This window comes from Psittacula echo (genome assembly GCF_963264785.1).
Source record: "Psittacula echo genome assembly, chromosome: 3".
NCBI lineage: Eukaryota > Metazoa > Chordata > Aves > Psittaciformes > Psittacidae > Psittacula > Psittacula echo.
In genome coordinates, this window is record NC_137736.1 from 102,728,728 (window position 1) to 102,750,187 (window position 21,460).

The window sequence follows — 21,460 nt, forward strand, 5'->3', positions numbered from 1 at the left end:
AAGGGGTGAGATTGTCTTCGAACTCTCGGAGTTTATGAATCATTTCATCCACTGTTGGTGTTACTATGTCACCCCAGGTTACCGTTGCCAATGAATGGGCATATGATGACGGTGCATTCCGTGTAAGTTTTCGCCACATGGGTCATGTACATTCGACTTCATCTGGGTCTATGGGTATATCTCCGTTATTCGGTTTGATGTGATAAATCATCTCTACGATGGCTGATTCCCTCAGAGACTGGATGCCTTTGTCTAAAGTAGTCCACTTGGCCGAACGACTCGTAACATCATCCTTGTATGGAAACCTTTCTTTCACAGCTGCCAAGAGCCGCCTCCAAAGACTGAGGGACTTTTTCTCTCTTGCAATTGCTTTGTCAATTCCCCCTTCTCTAGCAAGTGATCCCAGCTGCTTGGCTTCCGTACCTCCTAGTTTGTGACCATCGGCCCCATTATCCCAGCATCGTAGCAACCAGGTGATGATGTGCACCCCTGGTTGACGGGTAAAATCTTTTCGCATATTCCGTAGCTCGGTTGAGGTCCGAGGTCGAGAAGTCACCTCTTCTTCTTCTTCTTCATCATGGGATGATGACTCCTGATCAGATGGTGGCCCGGGTGGTGAATACATTGTTTCTTCATCTTGCTTCACCCTTCTTGCCTCTTTTTTGCTTTTTCTCTTGCATATGGGGGCAATCGATATTGGTACGAATTGGTCCTCTGGTTTAGCCGCAGTCATTATCACTGTGCTTTGAGTAGCAACAGTACTTGTCGCGGGGGGTGGTGTAGCTGCTGTGGTTGGGGCTGGGGTAGCTTCGCTGTCTGTTGCAGTTGAAGTTTGAGTAGTGGCTGTACTTGTCGCTGGGAGTGGTGTAGCTGCTGTGGTTGGAGCTGGGGTAGCTTCGCTGTCTGTTGCAGTTGAAGTTTGAGTAGTGGCTGTACTTGTCGCTGGGGTAGCTGCACTGTCTGTTGCAGTCGAAGTTTGAGTAGTGACTGTACTTGTCGCTAGGGGTGGTGTAGCTGCTGTGCTCGGAGCTGGAGTAGCTGCGCTGTCTGTTGCTTCGCCCTCAGATCCAGGGACATTTCTTTCCTTTTGAAGGTGCTGGATAGTGTTGAACAAGGCCCGGTAAGCATAGGCCAAGCCCCAGCAAGTTGACATGATTTGTCCCTCTCTGGTATGACCAGGATGACAGCACACCTCATTTAAGTGTTTTACTAATTCTTCTGGATTTTGCACTTGTTCGGTGGTGAAGTTCCAAAACACTGAATGCTTATCACAAATACGATTAGACACACTCCGGTCAGATCTGTCGTTATCTCAACCCTTCGTGCCCCACGTTGGGCGCCAAAATAGAACTGTCGTGGTTTAAGCCCAAGCTGTAAATCAGAACCACGCAGTCTACTGCCCCCCCACCTTTCTTCCCTCCGCTTCTGGAGGGACGGGGAGGAGAATCAAAAGAATGCAGCTCCCACGGGTTGAGATAAGAACAGTTTAATAACTAAGGTATAACACAAATCACCACTGCCGCCACCAACAATAACAACGACAAGAGAAATAACAAGGGAAAAGAATACGATACCGCCCGCCGGAAAAGACAGCCCGACCGACCAGGGGACGTGCCCTTCCGGGTAGCTCCCAGTTCCATCCCCTGGCATGACGTGCTGTGGTATGGAATACCTCCTTGGCCAGTCTGGGTCAGGTGTCCTGTCCCCGCTTCCTCCCGGCCCCTCCTCCTCCCTGGCAGAGCATGAGACTCACAAAATCCTTGGTCAGTCTAAACATCGGTGTTATCAGTTTTTTGTTCCCAAGCCAAAAGTCAAAAACACAGTGCTGCAACAGCTACTAAGAAGGAAAAAAAAACCAAAAAACTGACTGCCACTGCTGAACCCAGGACATCCCCATACATTCTCTCCATGAACAATGATTTTATACACTTTCTCTTTTTCAGCCTAGAGAGTTTTACCTACATTGCATAAATGCTATTTCATACCATTGAATATCCTTCTGTCTTCTTTCTGCCCTACTGAAACCTTTTGGCAATGAAAGGAGCAGAGCTGCACAGTTTTCATGATACAGGTAAACCATGGATTTCTATAGTGGCATGAGGATGTCCACTGCTTTTTCCACAGTTGGTTTTCCTTGTATAATTAACAGAAGCAACAATATGCAACCTTTAATGCAGTGACAGTGCCAATAATTTTGCTTGAATGAGAAATAAGTGCATAGCTTTCAGCATCCACAAAGGTACCAAATGAAACCATAAACTACATTAAACAATAAAAATAACCAGAGAAGAGATGAATATTCACAACAGTCTTAAAATAACTGTGGAGGTGCTTGGCAACCCTTGTTGAATACACAAAACTGTCTGGAGGGCATTTGTTAATGTTAACTGATCACGTTAAAGATGACGGTGACCATCAGCCCCCAACTGTTGGTGTTGAAGGGGAAGAGAGACCATCATGGATTAAACAGTACCTGGGAAACTTCAAAGAGAGCTTTGAAAAAAAAGAGGAGTCAGCCTGAAAAGAAGTATGAAAGAAGTGTGAATGAAAACTGGGGGAGAGGGGAGAGACACATTGAAGGGTAACAGCAGTAGTCAAATCTGGTTTGACACTGCCAGAAGGTGCCCTGCCATCACTGCATTCTCCACATACATCAAACAGAACATCATCCCCATGGGGCACCTCATGAAGCTTGTGCTCAGCGGGTGACATGTTGGTATAGGGTGCAACAAGTGGGCACCCACACCCAGGGTATTTGTAAGGGGGCTTGTGGAGGGGCCTTTATTGCCTGCAAGAAATATGTTTTTTCTGTTGTATTACTGATATAGATCCCAAATGTTCTGCAGATGAGTTATGTGTCATTAACAAATCAATGAACTGCTTCAATCCTTATTTGGTTTCAATTATAAAAGCTGGATAGTTTTACCATGCTACATTATTTGGGCAGTGGACAGTAACACAAGAGAACACTGCTTTTCTGAAGGGGCTTGTTATTTTCAAATCAGCTAGTGTCTAATTTCCAGTTTGTATGAGTGAATAAAACTTGCTCCATCATACATTGATAGAGAAGCTGTAGAGTGAATGGATTTAAAAAAAATAAAATCTCAGACTTTGTCTACAATAATGTTTTCAGCTGTTGTGCAAGAAGAGAAGTCTTTGATCTCTATTTGAAAGAGCTTGATATGTTCAGAAAAGGGAGATACAAAGCCAGTGCATCACATGTTGTCTGTGATCATTTTAAAGGTAAGGTCTTTGTAGAGCAGAGGAAATCATATGCCCTAGGGTAAACCTCTGCAGTGGCAACACCTGAGCTGATCAGTCTAGTCTCCCTCTACTGCCAAAAATCAGTTCTAATTCATGGAACACATCAGAAAACAGATATCTGAAACAAGTCACATGCTTCAAATCTTGGAAGGTTTTGTTCCATTAACCCTGTTTCCCTCTATTAAATTTCCAGGAGTCTGGATTAGCTGCCTCAGAAGTGGATATCTACATTATAGATAATTAAGGTGGGATTCAGCTTGCAGGTAAAGAACTTCTACATGTAGGTATGTAATAAAAAGGTTTCACTACTTTGGTAACCATTCTAGCTGCTCCAAATCTGGTTAGTGCTATTGATGAAGCCTGGAGAGCTACTTAGCTGGTCATATGCAAGAGTATTTATGTTTAGATAAATAGCTCCACTGTGTGTATTTACCTATATCTCCCTGTCCTGGGTTCAGCTTGTTCCTGGGTTCAGTTCCCTGTCCTTCAGTTCCCTACTGGGTTCACCTTCAGTAGGAGGTGCTTATTGTCTCTGAATTAACTAGCAGTAACAAAAAAAAGCCCACAAAACCAAAACCAACCAAACAAAAAGCCAGCCCTGAGATAATGAAGATTGAAATACTTCAAAGTCATTTTGATAGCGCCGATGCACAGCTTGAGCTTCTTTTATCACTTTGAAGTTTTGTCACATTTTATCAGCTGATGCATAAAAGATATTGTCACTTAGCACTGAGTGTATGTAGCTTTTGTTTGCTGTGTTAGAGAGCTGAGAGCATGTCTACCCTCCAACTGAACATTCGAAGAGGGAGAGTCTTCTAGGTGGGACCCTGGCTGAGGATCCATGATACTGAGGTCCATTCCCAGATTTGCCATGAACCTCTAATATAACTTTGGAAAAGATGTTTAACATTCCACTTGAACAACCTGATCAGCTATCTGTAAAAGAGAAAAATAGCATTTTTTTCCCCCATTGTTGTGTTTAGGCTGGGTATACTTTGGGCAAGGATTGTCCGATTGCCCTATGCACTATTGCAATTTCATTTTGGGCTGCAAGTATGATAAAACACATCCAGAAGTCTGTTTCAGGGGTGGTGCTTGTGGACAAAAAGCAGAGGCAAGGATATCTCCATTGAAACACATTGCAAAGATATCCTGGTCTAGTATATCTTGTGGCAAGTCTAACTGTGACTCCTGAAAGCTGGTGACTTGCCTAACAGTGACTCAGCAGATGGGATGTGATGGCTTTATAGGCTGATTGCAGCAGGAGAGACCTTCAACATCATGAGAAACTATTGCTTTCTGAAATGGATGGGCAGGGAAACAGACTGCAAAAATAATGCTTTCACAAAGTCTCTCAGTTTGTGCAGTATACCCAACACTTCTCTAAGTTCAATGACCTTCCCACATTTCTTTTCCATTTATGTAGATATTTTTATACCTCAGATCCACACTGAGACCCAAGCTGGGTCTCAATATTCTTCCAAAAGTCCTTTCAAGAATTTTTTGCTTTTATTACTATTTCATAGATCTACTTCAATTTAAAATTATCTATTTCTTTTAAGAAGTAGCTTTGCAAGTCACCGCAGAAGATACTATAGTTGACTACTGAGATGAAGAAGTGATGAGCCACCTATCTGAAAACACAACTTTGAGTCCTTTAAAAGAAAACTAAAGCTTTTTTCTGCCCCCTGAATAATGCAGTGATGCTTGAAATGTGGTATATAAGGCCCTGTTAACTTTTCCTTTAGGGAGACTCAGACACTCCTTATTTTAGGTAGTAGTCTGTCAAAATCTTCATGTTTAAACCTAAGGAAAGTAGAACATGATACTGCTGTACTCTGCTACCTCACAGGGCAAGGCATCTTGTGGTAAGGCACATGTCTCTCAGATGATGGAATACCTTGAGGTATTTGTTTTCACTGTCAACTTAGGTAGGACAGAATTTACTGTAGCAAACAAGTCTAACACCTTGGAAGTGATGAGATTGAGTTTGTGATTCTGAAGAAAATAAGGCCCCTCTGTGATTTACACACTTTTTTTAGCTGTTCAATAGCAATTTCAGCAATTATTCCCTCTGAATAAAAGTTGAGGTGTGTATTACGCTCTGATACTGTCATGCTCAGAGATTGCATGCCACTAGCTGGGAAGCTTAGCGCTTTCAGTGGCTAGGAGTAACATTACCTGTAGAACTGCTAAGCAATCCATATCAGAAGGCACTGCTCCTTTTCTGAAGTGTTTAATTTCATGCTTAGTGCCAGGATCTCAGAAATGCTTTCTATTTTACTTCTTTCCCACCATCCTCACCTTCAGATCTAGATTAATAAGCTGTACAGAAGAACTGAGATTTATGAAAATCTACAACAGAACAAAATAGAAAGATGATTGGCTAAGGCTTTTAAGGGAAAGGTATGAATAGAAGCCAGTAGAAATGTAATTGGAAGTACTCAAAGGACAAATGAAAAATATAACACATTTTAATGAAGGATTCTTCCTGCTTGTATAAGGCTGCCTGAAAGGAAATCATCCAGAAATCAGTAAGGGGACTAAATTCACACAAGAAGAGTTTTATCTGGCTCTAAAAAGGTAATGTCTGTAATGAGAAAGAAAAAGGAGGGCATTTAGGAAACAAAGGAGATCTAATAAAAAACCTGTTAATTGCTAAACCAGACATGGAGTCCTGGAAAATATAAACATAAAAAAGTCAGTGGATTCAGGTAACATGAGGATTGTGGTATTTATGCAGCAAATGTAGGGTTTAATTGGGAGCAGCCACATTGCCAGTTCCTGTGGAGTGCAAGAAAGCTGAGATGGTGCCTAGGAGAAGCCATCAATCTCAAGTATCTTCAGTGGTGGGCCTGGAGCTGGATGTGTTTCCCAGCCAAAGACCAGCTGTTGCTGAGACAAGGCAGAAAAGGTATAATTTGCAAGAAACTGCCAGTGGTTGTCTAAGATTTGAACCAGGAGCAGATTCAGATCTTCAAATCACTGGCACTCCATGTATCCTTCTTGAAGGGAAAGTCTCTTACAGGAATTGTGTTACTCGGTGGAGTTGACCTCAGGAAGCAGCTCATGCCCTGCTTATGTGAACAAGAAGAAGAAATCAAATGTAGTTAGACTTCTCTGGAAGGGAGGAATGATCCTGGCAGTTACATTTGGATGAGGCTAAGCTCACATCCTTCATCATGCACAGGAGAAAATGCTGAGGGAGGAAAACCCTAGAGATCTGTGAAAGGAAAGCTGGAGCCACAGGGGACAATACTGTAGACTTTCCCCTTCTGGTGAAGAGCCTGCAAGTGTCTCAGCTGTATCTTCTCCACAGCATCTTGTGGCTCCATGCATGCACTGCCCAAGCTTCCCTGTTGCTCCTAGACCTTGGCTCTGCCTCAAACAGGCAAACTGGGGAGAAGAAAAGAGAGGAGGTAACAGCAGCAGATATTCTAACATGCCAAATTCTATTGATAGCTCTAACAATTTACACCAATATAATTGTGTTTTGGTTATGCACCAGGGTTGCTTATGAAATATTACTCTCATAATTGTCTTGATAGGTACTTTGGGATGAAAACTCCCTGAATTGTAAACAAAGGGTAATGATGAATGTTAATGCATCAAGTTGGTGTTTGGTGGCTTACTGCTAGTGTTACATTCAGGCTTATTTAGCATCTTATTTAATGATGTGGATGAAGGAATAAAGAGTATTAAAAGAAATCCCAAAGGCAATGAGACAAGGTGAGCACAGTGGAGGTGAAGAACTGATGTAAAGATTCAAAGGGAAAGGATGGCTTTGGGATTAATGAAGGGGACCAGGATTTGGTTTTCTGATTACATCATGCACAGCTTCCCTCTGCCAGGCTTTCAGTGGTGCTGATTGATTTCAGACTCATCCAGATGCTTTGGAGGATAGGGACAGTGGTTTCTCTGTACCTTGTATATCCATAGGCTACACCACTGGTAACTGCATTTATTCCTCCAATTCTACTTAATTTGAAACACTTCAAATATTGAGTGTGACACAGAGAAGGCCCCAGACAATATCTCTTTGTGGCCTTAGAGCACCACAGGCAAATAAATAGCAGTGATTTGTGAAAAACATGGGAAGAACTAAATAAAATGATGTTCAAACTAGAAAAAGGTAAGACAGCATGTGGAAAGCCCAGCTGAGGCACCAGTTCTCAGGAGGAGCATGAAACCAGGGCAACAAGGTTTAGTGTGATGAGGAACAAAAAAATATTAAATATGAGGTAGCCACATTATATGGCAAATTTGGGGTTGTTTATGCAAAGTCACGCCTTTGCAAAGCAGGAATCCAGCAAACGCTCTCCATACCTGTGGGGTGACAGGAGCTGCAACACTGTGTGGGATGCTGAGTGTCTTCCCAGAAGTGACTGATGCATTCAGAGAATGACAAAAGTGACCAGGAGGATGGAGGAGTTTGATGGCATATACACAAGCACACAGATATATAGATGTGTATGTGAGAGTGAGAGAAATAAAATGAACTCATTTGGCATTGTCAACAAACATTTGCAGGATGTCAGAAAAATCTGTGTTTCATACATCTGAAAACCATCACTGGGAGGCTTCTTTTGGTCCACAGTTTTGTGAAATCTTAGCCTTGAAGAGTCCAAAAACCTGCACTGAAACTGTTTTTTTGTAATGCTTTTAATCCAGATTTTACTACTGGATTTTGCAGGGGAGCAAAATAATCCTTAAATAATAAGGTTGATTTGCTAATTAAAATACTGTAATTCAGTCCTGCAAAACCATAAATCTTTGGGGCCTTCCAGGAAACCACATTGCAGTGGTGCAGAGGTCTAACTATGCAGATGGGGGGTTTATGAAAACAAAATAGAAAGTATCTGAAATAACTTAGAAAAGAATGTTTTCAAAATGCATATTCTAGAATAACACCAGTACTGTTTAAAGAGAAAGAAAGAATTTTCTCTGAGGTGATCCTATTCCATAAAGCTTGGCTTTTAGGAATTAATTTAAATTATAAATAAGTGTATTAATGTGCATTTGAGTATATTTGGCAATGATTTAATTTCAGAGAAGGAAAACCATACCATGAAACAAAATCCTTGCTACTGTATACTTATGACCTATTAAAATTCAAGGACATCCTGTACTAAAGGAAATTGCTTTTGAAGTGATTAATTAATAATTTCTTCACTGGACTTTTAGTCCAGAGATACAAATTACTCAGTTTTTTACTCAGATTATGTAGGCAGATGTTTCATAGAAATCACTGACAGGATTTCTTCAGCTCTGGCCAGTAGAAAAGTCTCAAAAAGCCTTAATGCTCTGAAGGAACCAAGACTATTGTTTTCTCAAGTGCTTATTTATGGTAAGCATATTCCAATATTTCAACTATGATCTGTTAATCATTTCACCATCCTGTACTTTGCTAGGATTAAGTTATAAAACTTCTATGAAGATGCGTCTGATATAGCACCAAATTAATATTAACGTAAGTAACAAAGTTTTTCATTGCAAAATCCTGTTTATGCTTACTGCTGTATTGCCAGATTGTATTTCTTTAGGATAACAGTTCTTTCCTCAGTGTCCAACTGAACTGATTCTTTTTCTGCTTTTCAAGAGAAAAAAATATGAAAAGAGGAAAAAATGCATTACTTTTTCCCAAATTCCGTTTTCAGATTTTATTTTTTTTTTGGTGCCTTCAGGTCATGAATTTGGGATGATCCTTTTGAGTTTTCCTATGAAATTTTAACAAGGTTTTGGAAAGTTTTAAGGCACATCTGGGTTTATTGTGGGCTTTCTAGAACTAGGCAAATTCCCACCCTTAAATCTTCCTGTACTATGCAAGCCTGCATGTGCTGACATTAATGCCTATGGGACATTTAGTAGAGCAAGCCAGTGCCTCCATCATGAGGTCAAAGTGCTGAGCTGTATTTGCCTGGCAATTCCTTCTCCTGGCTGCCAGCTTTGCTGTGACACTGGACACCAGGCCTCATAGCGCAGTGGGCAAACCTTTTCATCCTTCAAAAGAAAGGTTGGAGCCAGTTTTGGTGTCAAAGGGAAAAAGCCTCTCTAGCTCTGAGTTCATAGGTGTAAATCAAAAGAGAAATCAGTTGCTTCCCTACATGCCAGCACAGGTTTTCCAACACTTAGGTCAGGGACAGGGAGAACTCTCCATCTCCACTTCCAGACAGAGAAGTAATCTGCCAGTTTCTGTGAATCCCACGTTTAATCATATATCCTTCATGATGCCTTTATATAGGAAAACTGCCCTGTATATACTCAGGGCTGAGTATTTTTCTTTGTAGCTGCCACCCTAGGAAATCTAGCTATATTTAGTAATGATTAGTGTAGAGCTGGAGAAATTGAATAGTACCAGTAAATAGTGAGAGAACATGTAGCAGTGATAAGAGCATTTACATACGAGAGCTTAGAATTGTGGCAGCACCAACTCTGAGCACTGAAAGTAATTATCTTTATCTTACCTAGCAAACATACTGCCCTCAATGGTGTTTACAGTTTTTCCCTATTTAACTTGAGAGACTTTTCACATTATATGCTCAACAGCTAATCTCGCTGAATTTACTAGGACTTGGGAGATGCTTGGAGATGTTGTATATTGATATCCAGATGAGAGGCATGTGGCTAAAAATATGTCTTGTCAGCTGTGATTTTTGTTATGCACCAGCTCCACTTAAAATTTGCTACAGACAACCAGGATGAGCAGAGCCTGCCTGCAAGAACTACTTGTTCTCCACCCTTCTGAGCTAAAGCAGATGTTACCTATTAGCAGCAGAAGGCCTGTGTTGCATGCTAAACAGAGTTAGTAATATTCAGTAAAGGGCATTGGTAAAAGTACACTTCAGAGGGGATGGGCACATATCCTTCACCACTGTTGTTACCCTACTGTTTCACCGGAGGTTTTATTGCGAAGGTTTTCTGGTCTCAATAAATCAGCAGGAGGGGAAGTCACACCTAGTTACTGCACCAGAGGGTGTCAGATTGCTTAGCATAAAGTGCCATGGACATACAACAAGCAGTAACCTCAGAAAAACTAAAGAAAATAGGCAAAAAGTGGATTCCTGAAGGACCTGCATACAATCAAACCAGCTAAAGTAATTATCATGTTTCATCTGGAAAAAAACAACATTTTTCTTTGTGTCATGCTGATGATTTTGACCTGCGTCTTTCCCTCCCCTCACCCCCCCCAACAGGCTGATTTAATGAATAATGTGATTAGACCCATCCTGTGGACAATCCTCAAATCACTGTCCTTAATGGAGATGATGCAGTTTTCCTTCTTACAGCTCCAGAGGTCTCTGTAAGATGATGTTAGTTATTGACACTCAGTTTTTCAAAGCAGATGTTTTACGCATTTTCAGGGATGTGGTTTTCTGAATACAAATTAGCTAAAGTGGCAATTGGTGGTATTTGTAACTTGAAAGAAAACAGTCACATTTACCAGTTGTGCTATTTCTGGGGCTCTAATATAATGTTAGCCATTTTCCTTATCTGATTACATTCTCATTGCAGCATACATTGCTTTTTTCCATTAAAAGTCAGTAACTTGGGCTCTAAGCAGCGGAAAAATTAAACACCAATTAAAGCAATTAGAAAAACACTAATTTTGTCTGCCGAGTCTGGTTCTGCATTCCCTGTAGATGTGTATCTTCCATGGAGGTCAACAAGAGGTCTATGTGCAAAAATGCATTAGGATCAAGTCATGAAAGAAAATTAGAAAAAAAGAAAATTAGATTAAGGTTTTATAAATAACTGACTTTTTGGTTGGTTGTTGTTTGGTTGGGTTTTTTTCCCCGATTAATACAGTAATTGAAAAAATTCATCACTGAATCTGAAGTAAATCTGAAGTAAATCTTCTTCACAAAAACACAAGCTTAGTTTTGAAAAAAAAAAAAAGACGAAGAAAATATCTGCTTTTAGGTGAAACAAAATTGTTTAATTTAATCTGTACAGACATGCTTTGGGTAGTTCTTTTAAAATCAAAGATACCTGAAACACTTTTAAATATAGTTTAAAACAATCTTATTTGAGAAGAGTGCTTGTTTAAGAAATCTTGTAATAAAACATTTCAATTTATAATGTTATTTAATCCAAACAATTTTAACAGAAATGCAGGAAGCTCATTAACAGTGAAGTGTAACCTGTAATTTTCAGTGAACAGAGATGGAATAAGATAGGAAATATCTGCACAGGACTCCGCTGCAGGTTTTGCTGCTTTGCAGGTTAAGTTCCACTAGAATCATTGCCCACTGCCTGCACATCATTTGTTTCAGGAACATAACAAGTATTTCATCTCTTTCTGCTGAAACTAGTGCTTCCTACCATGCTTCCTGAGTTGCTGCATTGTTATAAGCATAGAAATTTTAAGTTTTATAAATTTCCAATGGAAATAATGACTGAAAGGCACAGTTGCTATTGACAGATTTTAAATGGATTTGACACAAACATAACTTAAGTGAAAACCATTTTTTCGAGGGTGATGTGGGGATTGGCTGAGCCCCATCTTTGTGTTTCAGAATGCCCATCACAGTATGGCATCAGTCACCCTGAGTACTACTATAATACAAGTTACAAAGGTAATAAAGGCAGTGAAAGCTAATAATTCAACTGGAAAAAATATAATTTAAAGGCATGCTCACAGTGTTACTCTTTTCCTGCCTCTCTCAGCTGCAATATGCAGAGACACAAACTGGTGCATTAATACTTCTGCAAAAAAAGAAGTATTAATCTCCTTTAGAAAGGAGAACAGGCAAAGTGGTAGGCTATGGAAGGCTGGGTTGGTTTCCCACCTCAGGAACCAGAGCACTGTCACATCAAAAATCCACTTCTGCACTGAAGGCTTAGAGTTACTTTAGGACCAGTGGTCTTCAGGGCTCCAGGAATGATGGTGTTATCCTTCACAGACTTGGAATCGTCACTTTCCTCACTTTGCCCTAGAAGACGTGTATGAACTAGCATGGCTTCTGCTTTCAGTAGGACTTTTGAAGCATTATGAAATGAGAATATCAAGGGTAACCACAGAAACTACTCAAATCATAATGGGATCTGTATTATGATTTACACCAAACTAGATATTTACTTAGTGTAAATGCTGGGTTACAGCCAATAACAATGGACAAGCTTTGTATTTCTACATTAATTTCTTCTCTCCTTATTCAGTGTTTGTGTCAGATTAACTTATATCATGGAATTGCAGAAAAATTAAATTGGAAGGGAGCTATAGAGCTCATTTAGTCCAACTCCCTGCTCACAGCAAGGAAACTTCAAAGCTGGAGCAGGCTGCCCAGAGCCTTCCCCAGGTAAGTTTTGAGCATCTCCAGGGATGGTGTTTCCACAGTCTCTGTAGTATGTGCCTATAATTTATTGGCTGATGTATATACTGGTGCAACAGAAATGGGATTGAAAGCATGTGCCTGCAGGGATAGATATGGATAGTTATGACCTTTTCTTGATGATGCTCTGAGCTAGAAGGACAAGAGGAGATCTGCTGTAGACTAGGTTATATACGCTTTTAGGCTCGGGAGCAGACTCAGCTCTGTGTCATCCTCTTGCGCAGACACAACTGTATGGGCTAACACAACTCTGATGAGAGGTGGGGGGAACAGCTGGGCTGCTTCTATCAATATTTATTTACAATTTTAATTTTGAAAAAAGAAGAGATTAAATCAACTGTAAATCCTCAGATGCTCTGAAATGATGTATGGCAAAGTCAGTCCTTCGCTTCTGTACTCTGCCTTGCTCTCATTCTACTTTTATTTCTTTATTCCCTTTTCCACAGTCAAAGTATTAGTAGTATTAGAAAATTCCAGTTTCACAGAAGTCAGTATCTTTAGATACAAGTGAGTTCTGCTTTTCCAAGTTACTTTTTTATGTCTTAGCTTAAAAAAAAAAAACCCAAACAACCAAACAGAAAAAAACATAAAAGGATATAGAATCATGTTTTTCCAGAGAACAGATAGGCCAGATAGCTGCTTTAGGTGACTGTTAAGTCATGCTAAGGCACTTATAACTACTTAGCGTGCAGACATTCACACTATCATCTCACACCAGCTACTTCAGTGTCTTGGCTGCTGGGGAGAGGGGAGGCAGTGGCCATGGCACCCAAAGCTGTCGGGACATCCCTGAGGCTGGCTGGAAGGGGTATAGGGGGAAGCGATGAGGAGCAGATCCTGGTTTGCCCAAACCCCACTCAAAGCTCATGGGTCACAGCATTACTGAAGGCAGAGTCCACCTGCCCACTATTTCTTGTCTGCAGAGATGACTCCTTTTCTCCATTCTCTCTGGCACATTTCCTGGAGGAGCTGAACACATGCTCCCAAACACCTAATTGTATCTGTTTTCCTAATTACCCTTTCACTTATCTATTTTGCATGGTGGGTTTCTAGTTGTAAATAGTAAGTGGTTGGTGGGTGGTTTGTCACAATTTTATTCTATTTTCCCCCTTTTGTCTTTCTGCATCCATTTCTTGACTTCGGAGTATAGAATTTGAACTGAATTTGCACCTCTTTTGTCTACCTACACACCTTTTCCAACTCCCTTTTCTTGTTCTGTATGTACTTATTTGTATACCTATTTATTTATATATCAGTTCTATTCTTATTCAAACTTCCTTGGTTTTTGCTTTTTGCTTTTTCCTCTGCTGGGATCTATCTTTGGGGAAACAAACACAAAACTTAGAAGATAGAAGACTATCCCAGAAAGATTACTTAAAAAGGACATCTACTCAGACAGATTAGGGCATGGGAGAGAGCAACAGCTGAGCTCTGCCTTTTTGAACAAATCCAGAGGGCATAAGATAGGAGGACCCAAGCTGGGCAAAGGCATTTATCAGCCAGTCTTGTTGTTCCTTACACTTTCTGTAACCACCTTATATTACAAAATTACAATCACAGAATCATAGAATAGTCAGGGTTGGAAAGGACCTTAAGATCATCAATTTCCAACCCTCCTTCCATAGGCAGGGACACCTCACACTAAACCATGTCACCCAAGGCCTCATCCAACCTGGCCTTGAACACTGCCAGGGATGGAGCATTCACAACCTCCCCGGGTAACCCATTCCAGTGCCTCACCACCTTCACACTAATCATCTTTTGTAATGCAAAATCATGCAAAGCTTTTTTATTTTGCAGTCTTCCCTTCCACTTCAAATGAAGCACTCTGACTCTAGTACCCAACGAATTGCTTTTCATCTTGCTGAAGTTCAAGTTACTGTATCTTCATTGCAGCAGCCTGCCTTTCCACTTAATGAATACCGATGAGTTAGACACTACGAAGTGCCTTTGGTCAAACAGCTTGCCTTGCTCAGAATTCTCAGTAGATCAAAGCGATTGTAAATGTCAGTTCAATCTTATTTACCTTCAGTATGAGCTACAATATTTTCTAATACTATGAAGCTTACCAGTATTTTTTTTTTTCTGGAAGCTTTTCTGGGGAATGGGGTTGATTGTTACATATAGCTGCTGGATCCCTTTTCAAGGCATTCCTGTAGCTTGAGCTGCTAAGGCCAGCTAAAGTGTGCATCAATGGATTAATATGTTTATCTACCTGGAAATGTAGGTTGCAGATTTTATGATATGGAACACAGAAGAAATCTCTGCGTTCTGTATAAGAAAACAGAGATTAAAGAGGAGATGGCAGTCTTCTAGTCAGTAACATTTGTCCCTACATGCCGACAGCCACAGGAAACCACTGGAAGACAGCAGCTGAGCTGGTAGAGGTGCGGTGTGGGTTCAGTTATATCAGAGGATGAGATGTTTCTCTTGTTCTTGGTTGTATATCTCCAGAACAACTTTGCTGCCTTCATGTTGGTAACTGAGAACAGAGTTTGGGCAAAGGTGTGTAGTATTTGCTGAAGGGGCATTTCATTTGGTTTACTGTTTTGAAACACATGGAGGTAGAAAACACACCTATGGCACTGGCTGAGCTTATTTAGGAGGTTACTGGAGTTACACGAAAACCTGCAGCATGGACTTGCCCAAGCCATGATCCCAGGCATGGTCATTCTAGAGCATCTATGCAAGGACCAGTTCTGCCCTGTGCCACCAGCCTGTGCAAAAGCAGAGGATGTGAGACAACGTGGCAGTGTGGGAGGGAGCCTGACTGCTAGGTACCCATTCTGGGTGAGGATGGAAACATAAGAGCTTGCCTCACCCAATGCAAAGCACAGCATCAGCAGGGCTGGAAGCTTCTTCCACATCTCTAAGAAACACCATGAAATCGAGACCAGCTGGGTCTAACAAAATAGCCAAATCTAACCCAGGCTTTAACCACCTGTTGGGATCAGATACTGGCATTAACCTTTTTCCCCACAAGCACTTGTTTTTATTCTGATGGCTGAAATTGTATCTGGCCATCTCTTAATGAGCATAACATAGGAGTGTAAGCTGGAATTGTGTCTTTACAAGTTCCTCAAATATAAAAAAAATAATGAAGGGAAACTATTCCTGGAGAGATACAGTGACATGTTCATCCCAGAGTTACTTTCTGAATAAAACCAAGCATGAATGGAAACTGACAACAAGGAAGCAGCTTTTGTTTTGAAAAAATGACTGAAAAATCCTGTTACTCATTCTTTAGACTTCTTAATGCAGAGACTAGGCAGAGTCCTATGGACTTTCCAACAATGTTATACTAACATGCAAAGTTACTGTGAAGATAGAGGTATTTGTCATCAAAAAGCCCTCTCTGAACATGAAAAGAACAGTTTTTGAAGAACAATTAGTTCCACATGTTCTGAGTGTGCAGCTATGTAGTGCAAAAGCTGGGGTACTGGCAGGTGGTAGGATGGGAAACACCAGCTCAGTGTCTCCAGATGAGAAGGTACCTATCAGCTCACACCATTAATGCCGTCTGTGCTTGTTGAAGCCATGCTTCCCCATAAAAACCGCTGCTCCACACTAGGCACTACAGTAGTGCCTATTTGTGCTTAATTCACCACCTCTCTCATCAGAAGATGCTCTTCTGTCACTGCTGCCCATGTTTCTCCCAGTGGTCTTTTTTCAGTTTACTTGTTCCTCAGACTCATTAATTTGCATGCTTTTCAGGCTGCATCTCCTTTTGCTCCCTGCCACGCTTCTGTTCTCACTTGCTGCCTTTGTACCATTCCTTTGTCCTGGCAGGTGTTTGCAGCTTGTCCTATTTTAATATCATCTGCAAGCCTCTGTGTTTACTTCCATGTTCTGCATCCTGATGAACTTGTTTGGGAAAAAGAGCACAGTCATGGGGATACCTCAGCATCCAGGGAGCCAGAGCAGGATTTGCCCTCTGCATGGAACCTCTGACATAAATATGTCCTTTGTATTTATTTCTTTCTTGTCAGCAACTGCTGAGCCCAGGCTCAAGATAGAGCCATGCGAATGATTTATGGGCTGTAACTAATATTGTAAGACAAAAGACAAACTGATCTGTGTTGAAGGGGCAGTGAAAGCAGAATTCATTAGCTAACAGCTTAGTCTCCATCTTATACTTTACTATTCATAGTCTTACTAAAGTAATAATAATTTATGACCAAAAAAAAGATGTAAATATATTCCAGGCCCTGGTCTGTATGAGCAAGTCAGTATGTAGTATTACAAGTGCAGCTTCTTAAGAAAATATATGTGGCAAAATTATTCTGATACCTACATTTGCGTAATGAGGATAAGGCAGAGAAATAAATGAAGAGAGTAATTATATGCCCCTTTGAACAGCAGAATGTTTTACCTAGAAAAATATGTGGGCACAAATATTTGTTAGCACAGCTGGAATAAAATGCTCCATTTTAAATCATTCAACCAAATAGGGGTTTTTAATTATTCTTTAGAGACAAATATTTTGGAAAAAAAAATTAGTTTTCCAAAGAAAATTTTGGAAGTTTGTTTGTAAAATATTATAATTAGATTATACTTTAAAAAACCTAGGCTTGTTTTGCTTCTAATTTTTAACTGAAGCTGTTCACAGAGGATAATTGTGTTAAAGCTGAGTCTTTTGGCACCGAAACACATGCACCCATTGTGTGTCCATAAGGAACAGAAGGTGAACTTAAACCATGCAAAGAGGCCCAGTCCAGTTTCCTAAAGGTTTGTGATCCTAGACATACTGATAGAGTTCCTGCTGGGATTTTCAGACTTACAGTGGGTGATCAGCTCCCACTGGTCTAAACCAAAGAAAACAGAAGTGAAAAAGAGATCATCTCACCTGGCCTTGCTTCACTGTTGCCTGTGTGGTGATTACCACCATTACACCAACATGCTTACACGGCCTTGGAGGGGAATACCCAGGTTGCTGATACTGCTTTTATCTCCAAAGCACAGTGCTGGGAGGAGCTGTGAAAACACCTTCATTAGGTATCAGTGAAGAGTCGCTGGCCAAGCTCTTGGTCAGTTTGAACCACTCCACTTACAGGTGGTCTGACTGAGCCAGAAGCTTTATAGTGCTGTGTGTAGTGCTGCCCAATTTGCATATCACACTGGCTGGCATCACATAGTTCATTTAGTGTAAAGCAGCTTGGGGGCTGTTCTGCATTATGCTAAAGACGTAGGCAAGAGCAAGTTCACTTCTCTTGGAGAAAAAAGAAAAAAGGACTTCAGGCTACTTTTGCAGCCTCCATTTGGGGCATGTAATCTTTGGCTGTCACCACAGAGTGGGGCCGTTGTCTTCGGGAGCATACGAGAGGCTGTGGATATGAAAAGGTCATTCAGCTGGGGAAGCAGCTGGGCTGCCATTCACAATGTTTACTTACACAACTGTAACAGATGCAGCAAAAAACTGTCCCGTCAACAAGAATGGGAGGTATACACAGTATGTAAATAGCCTTCCAGATGTCTTCCCAGTGATCTCACTGAAAATAAAAGACTCTGAAGGAAAAAAGCTGAAGTACAGCAGAGCACGATGCTCCATGGGGATTCAGCCTTGTCAGAGTACTACAGGGATAGACAGTGTGATCTGGAAATTCCTTCTGTTCTTTCATTACCCATGCTTTATTGGTATTCTTCTTCCTATAGATTTCCAGGTATACTTTGCAACAAATCATATATTACTGAAGCTAAGGGCACTGTTGCAGTCATAGGGCTTAGTAAAAATAGAAGTGGCTAAGGGCAAAAGTCAACTGTGAAATGTGAACCCACAACACAAAAAGGCAGGGGAAAAGCTGGAAAAGCATGTGGTTGCAGGAAGGAAGAACAGAGAAGCTTTTCAGTAAGAAGTTATTGAACAAATCACTCCCTCTTAAAGATATTGTTTATTCAGCTGCAGAGATGAGAAAGCACATCAGTAGGAGGCAGTGACCTGGAAGCAACTGAGTTTTTGCACTGATGTGAATCACAGAACCACAGCATGGATAGGTGACCTCTGAGGATCACCTGGTCCAGCCCTCCTGCCCAAAGCAGGGTCAGCTGCAGGCAGACTGCTTAGATCAATGCATGGACATTGCACAGACTCTCTGTGCAACCTGTGCCAGTGTTTGACTACCCTCACAGTGAAATGTTTTTTTCTGTTTAATTGGAATTTCATGTGTTTCAGTTTGTGTCTATTGCATCTTGTCCTGTCTTTGGGCAGCACTGAGAAGACCCTGTCTCCTTCTTCCTCCCTCCCATGAAGTATTTATAGATACTGATGAGATGATACTCTCTCAGCTTGTAGGAGAGATGCTCCAGTCCCTTAATCATAGTAGCCCTGCACTGAGGTCACTACTGTAGCTCTACATCTCTCTTGTGCTGGGGAGCCCAGAACCAGACACAACAATCCTGGTGTCCCACCAGTGCTGAGCAGGGGAAAAAATCACCTCCCTCAATCTACTGGCAGTGCTCTGTCTAATGCAGCCCAGGATGCTCGTGGTCCCCTTTGCAGCGAGAGTGTGCTGATGGCTGGTGTTCAATTTAGTGTCCACCAGGACCTCCAGGTCCTTCTCTGCAGAGCTACTTTGCAGTTGGTCAGCTGCAGCTTGCAGTGGTGCCTGAGGTTATTTCTGCTCAGGTGCAGGATTATGCATTTTCACTTGTTGGACTTCATGAGAATCCTCTCTGCCCATTTCTCTCCAAACCATCCAGATCTGTTTGGTGTGTGAGTGACAGCAAGAAGGGGAAAGAGAAATGAAAGATATTCTATGAAACAGAGAATCTAATCTGTTTTTCAGTTTACTATGGTGGAGAATCCCTGCAACTCTAGCTAGGATAGGATAGAATACGGTGGGATAGAATAGAATAAAAATTTCAGTTGGAAGGTATCTTACAGGGATCATCCAGTTCAACTGTCTGACCACTTCAGGACTGATCAGAAGTTAGAGCATGCTGTTAAGGGCATTGTCCAAATGCCTCTTAAATACTGACAGGCTTGGTGTATTGGCCACTTTTCCAGGAAGTCTGTTCTCAAGTTAACTCAAGCTCATGATCTCAGGTTGGTTGAGTTTTTTTATGTCCTCTCTTTATTCTAGAAGATCTAATACCTAGTAATCCTTGAAAATGCCATGGTGCTTTTTGCCTGTGGCTTCTCCTGATGCTATTCTGTTGGATCCAACTTGTTTCTACTCAAATCTGTCCTGATGAGAACAGGTGCGACTCAGCTGATACCATGATGAGTGTATACAGTCCCATATGTTGCTGCAGAGTGGGGAAAAAAATCAATAGCATCTAGTAAACTACAAAGCAAAATCAAATGTGTGGTTTCAGTTACCTTTGCTACTTCACGCAGTCTGAAAAACGCTTTTTGCTCTTGTGAAGTTTGACAACAGTTATTGAACAAAGCTGATGGGTTTTCAACAGCCTGCATTTAATAGTAAATGCCTCTATATCTGCAAGCATAAACTAGTAATGGGAAACACACTGCTGGGAACAAATACCCATCTCAACCTGTGGTCTCATCTCTGGTTTTGATTAAATTCCTGCATTTGCAGCAAAGGAAGCAACAAATTTACAACTTTGTCAGTAAGAGAAGATAGTTGAAGAGTTGCTCTATCTATCTTGACTTACAGTTCATTTATTTTTATCTATCAGTCAACACACAAATACATTCTGCCACAGATTTGGTATTTGTGAGAGCTTTCAGAAATGAAACAATCTTTTCTGATCCCTTTTAAATAGTTAACTCTTTTCCACTTTTCATCAATTACAATGAAAAGTGACTTACAAGAAATTTTTGTCTAGATAAATAAAATATTCCAGGGACTAAATATATTGCTCAAACCAGTTTCGCTCAGAGAACCCGCAGGCTTAAGGTCTGTATTAATCAGCAAGCTCTTTAACCTTTGTGAGGAGCTATTCACCACCATAAGTCATTACAACTACTATGTGTAGGTTCACTTTTAAAAATAGTGAACACCAACTCCAGCATCATCTGTGTGTTGTCTGGCACTAAGCAGGTGCCTTTCTAATGATTATATTCACACCAGGCTTTCCAAATGTGGGGCTGCAGTCCTAGCAGGTCACACTTGGCAATTCAAGTAATTTCTTTGATCTTTTGGATTTGATTTAATTCTCAGCTACCCACAGCATCCTGTTCACAATGCTGCTAGTTATTGTACTGCAGAAATTGAGTGTTGGACTACATTTTGGGCAGGAGGAAAGCCACTGCCTTTTTCATTCCCATCTCTTCCTATCCTCTGCAGGTACACCTTGCACCTCCTGAGGGTCAGAGCACAGGTTTGCTTTGCCATTACACAGATCCTCGTGTTTCCCCCTCCACCCTAGTATGTGAAAGTACAAGACAAAATCTGGCTGAGGAAGTCCTCATCAAGTGCAAGCAATTTCTCTCCCTGCTGGCACTGATCACTTCAGTAAAAAACATTTTGCTCGTAAAGGACAGTTTAGAAGCTATTCAGTTGCTAGCTGTAGGTGTCATATGCAGACCTTTTAAAAGAAAGCACTAGTTTGTACTGGTATCCAGTAAGAACAAGCTACAGATTCAGTGAAGGATGTGAAGGAGTTGTGTGATATTTATGATTCAGCAGCAACAGCTGCCCCCTGGAGGAACAAGTCATTAGGCAAATGATACGCAACAGGGTCCAAGAATATCCCCACACATTCAGCAGTTATTGCAGTTGCTTTACTAAGTTAACCAGAGATTCAAAAACTGAAATACAGAGACTTTATACACAATGAGTTAGGAGTATGAATAAACAAAAGCAACAGTCAAGAAATGGATTTTATAAACATCAATAAATACTGGAAAAGACTTGAAAATTAAAAACCAAACTAAACAAATACCAACAACTACCAAACTA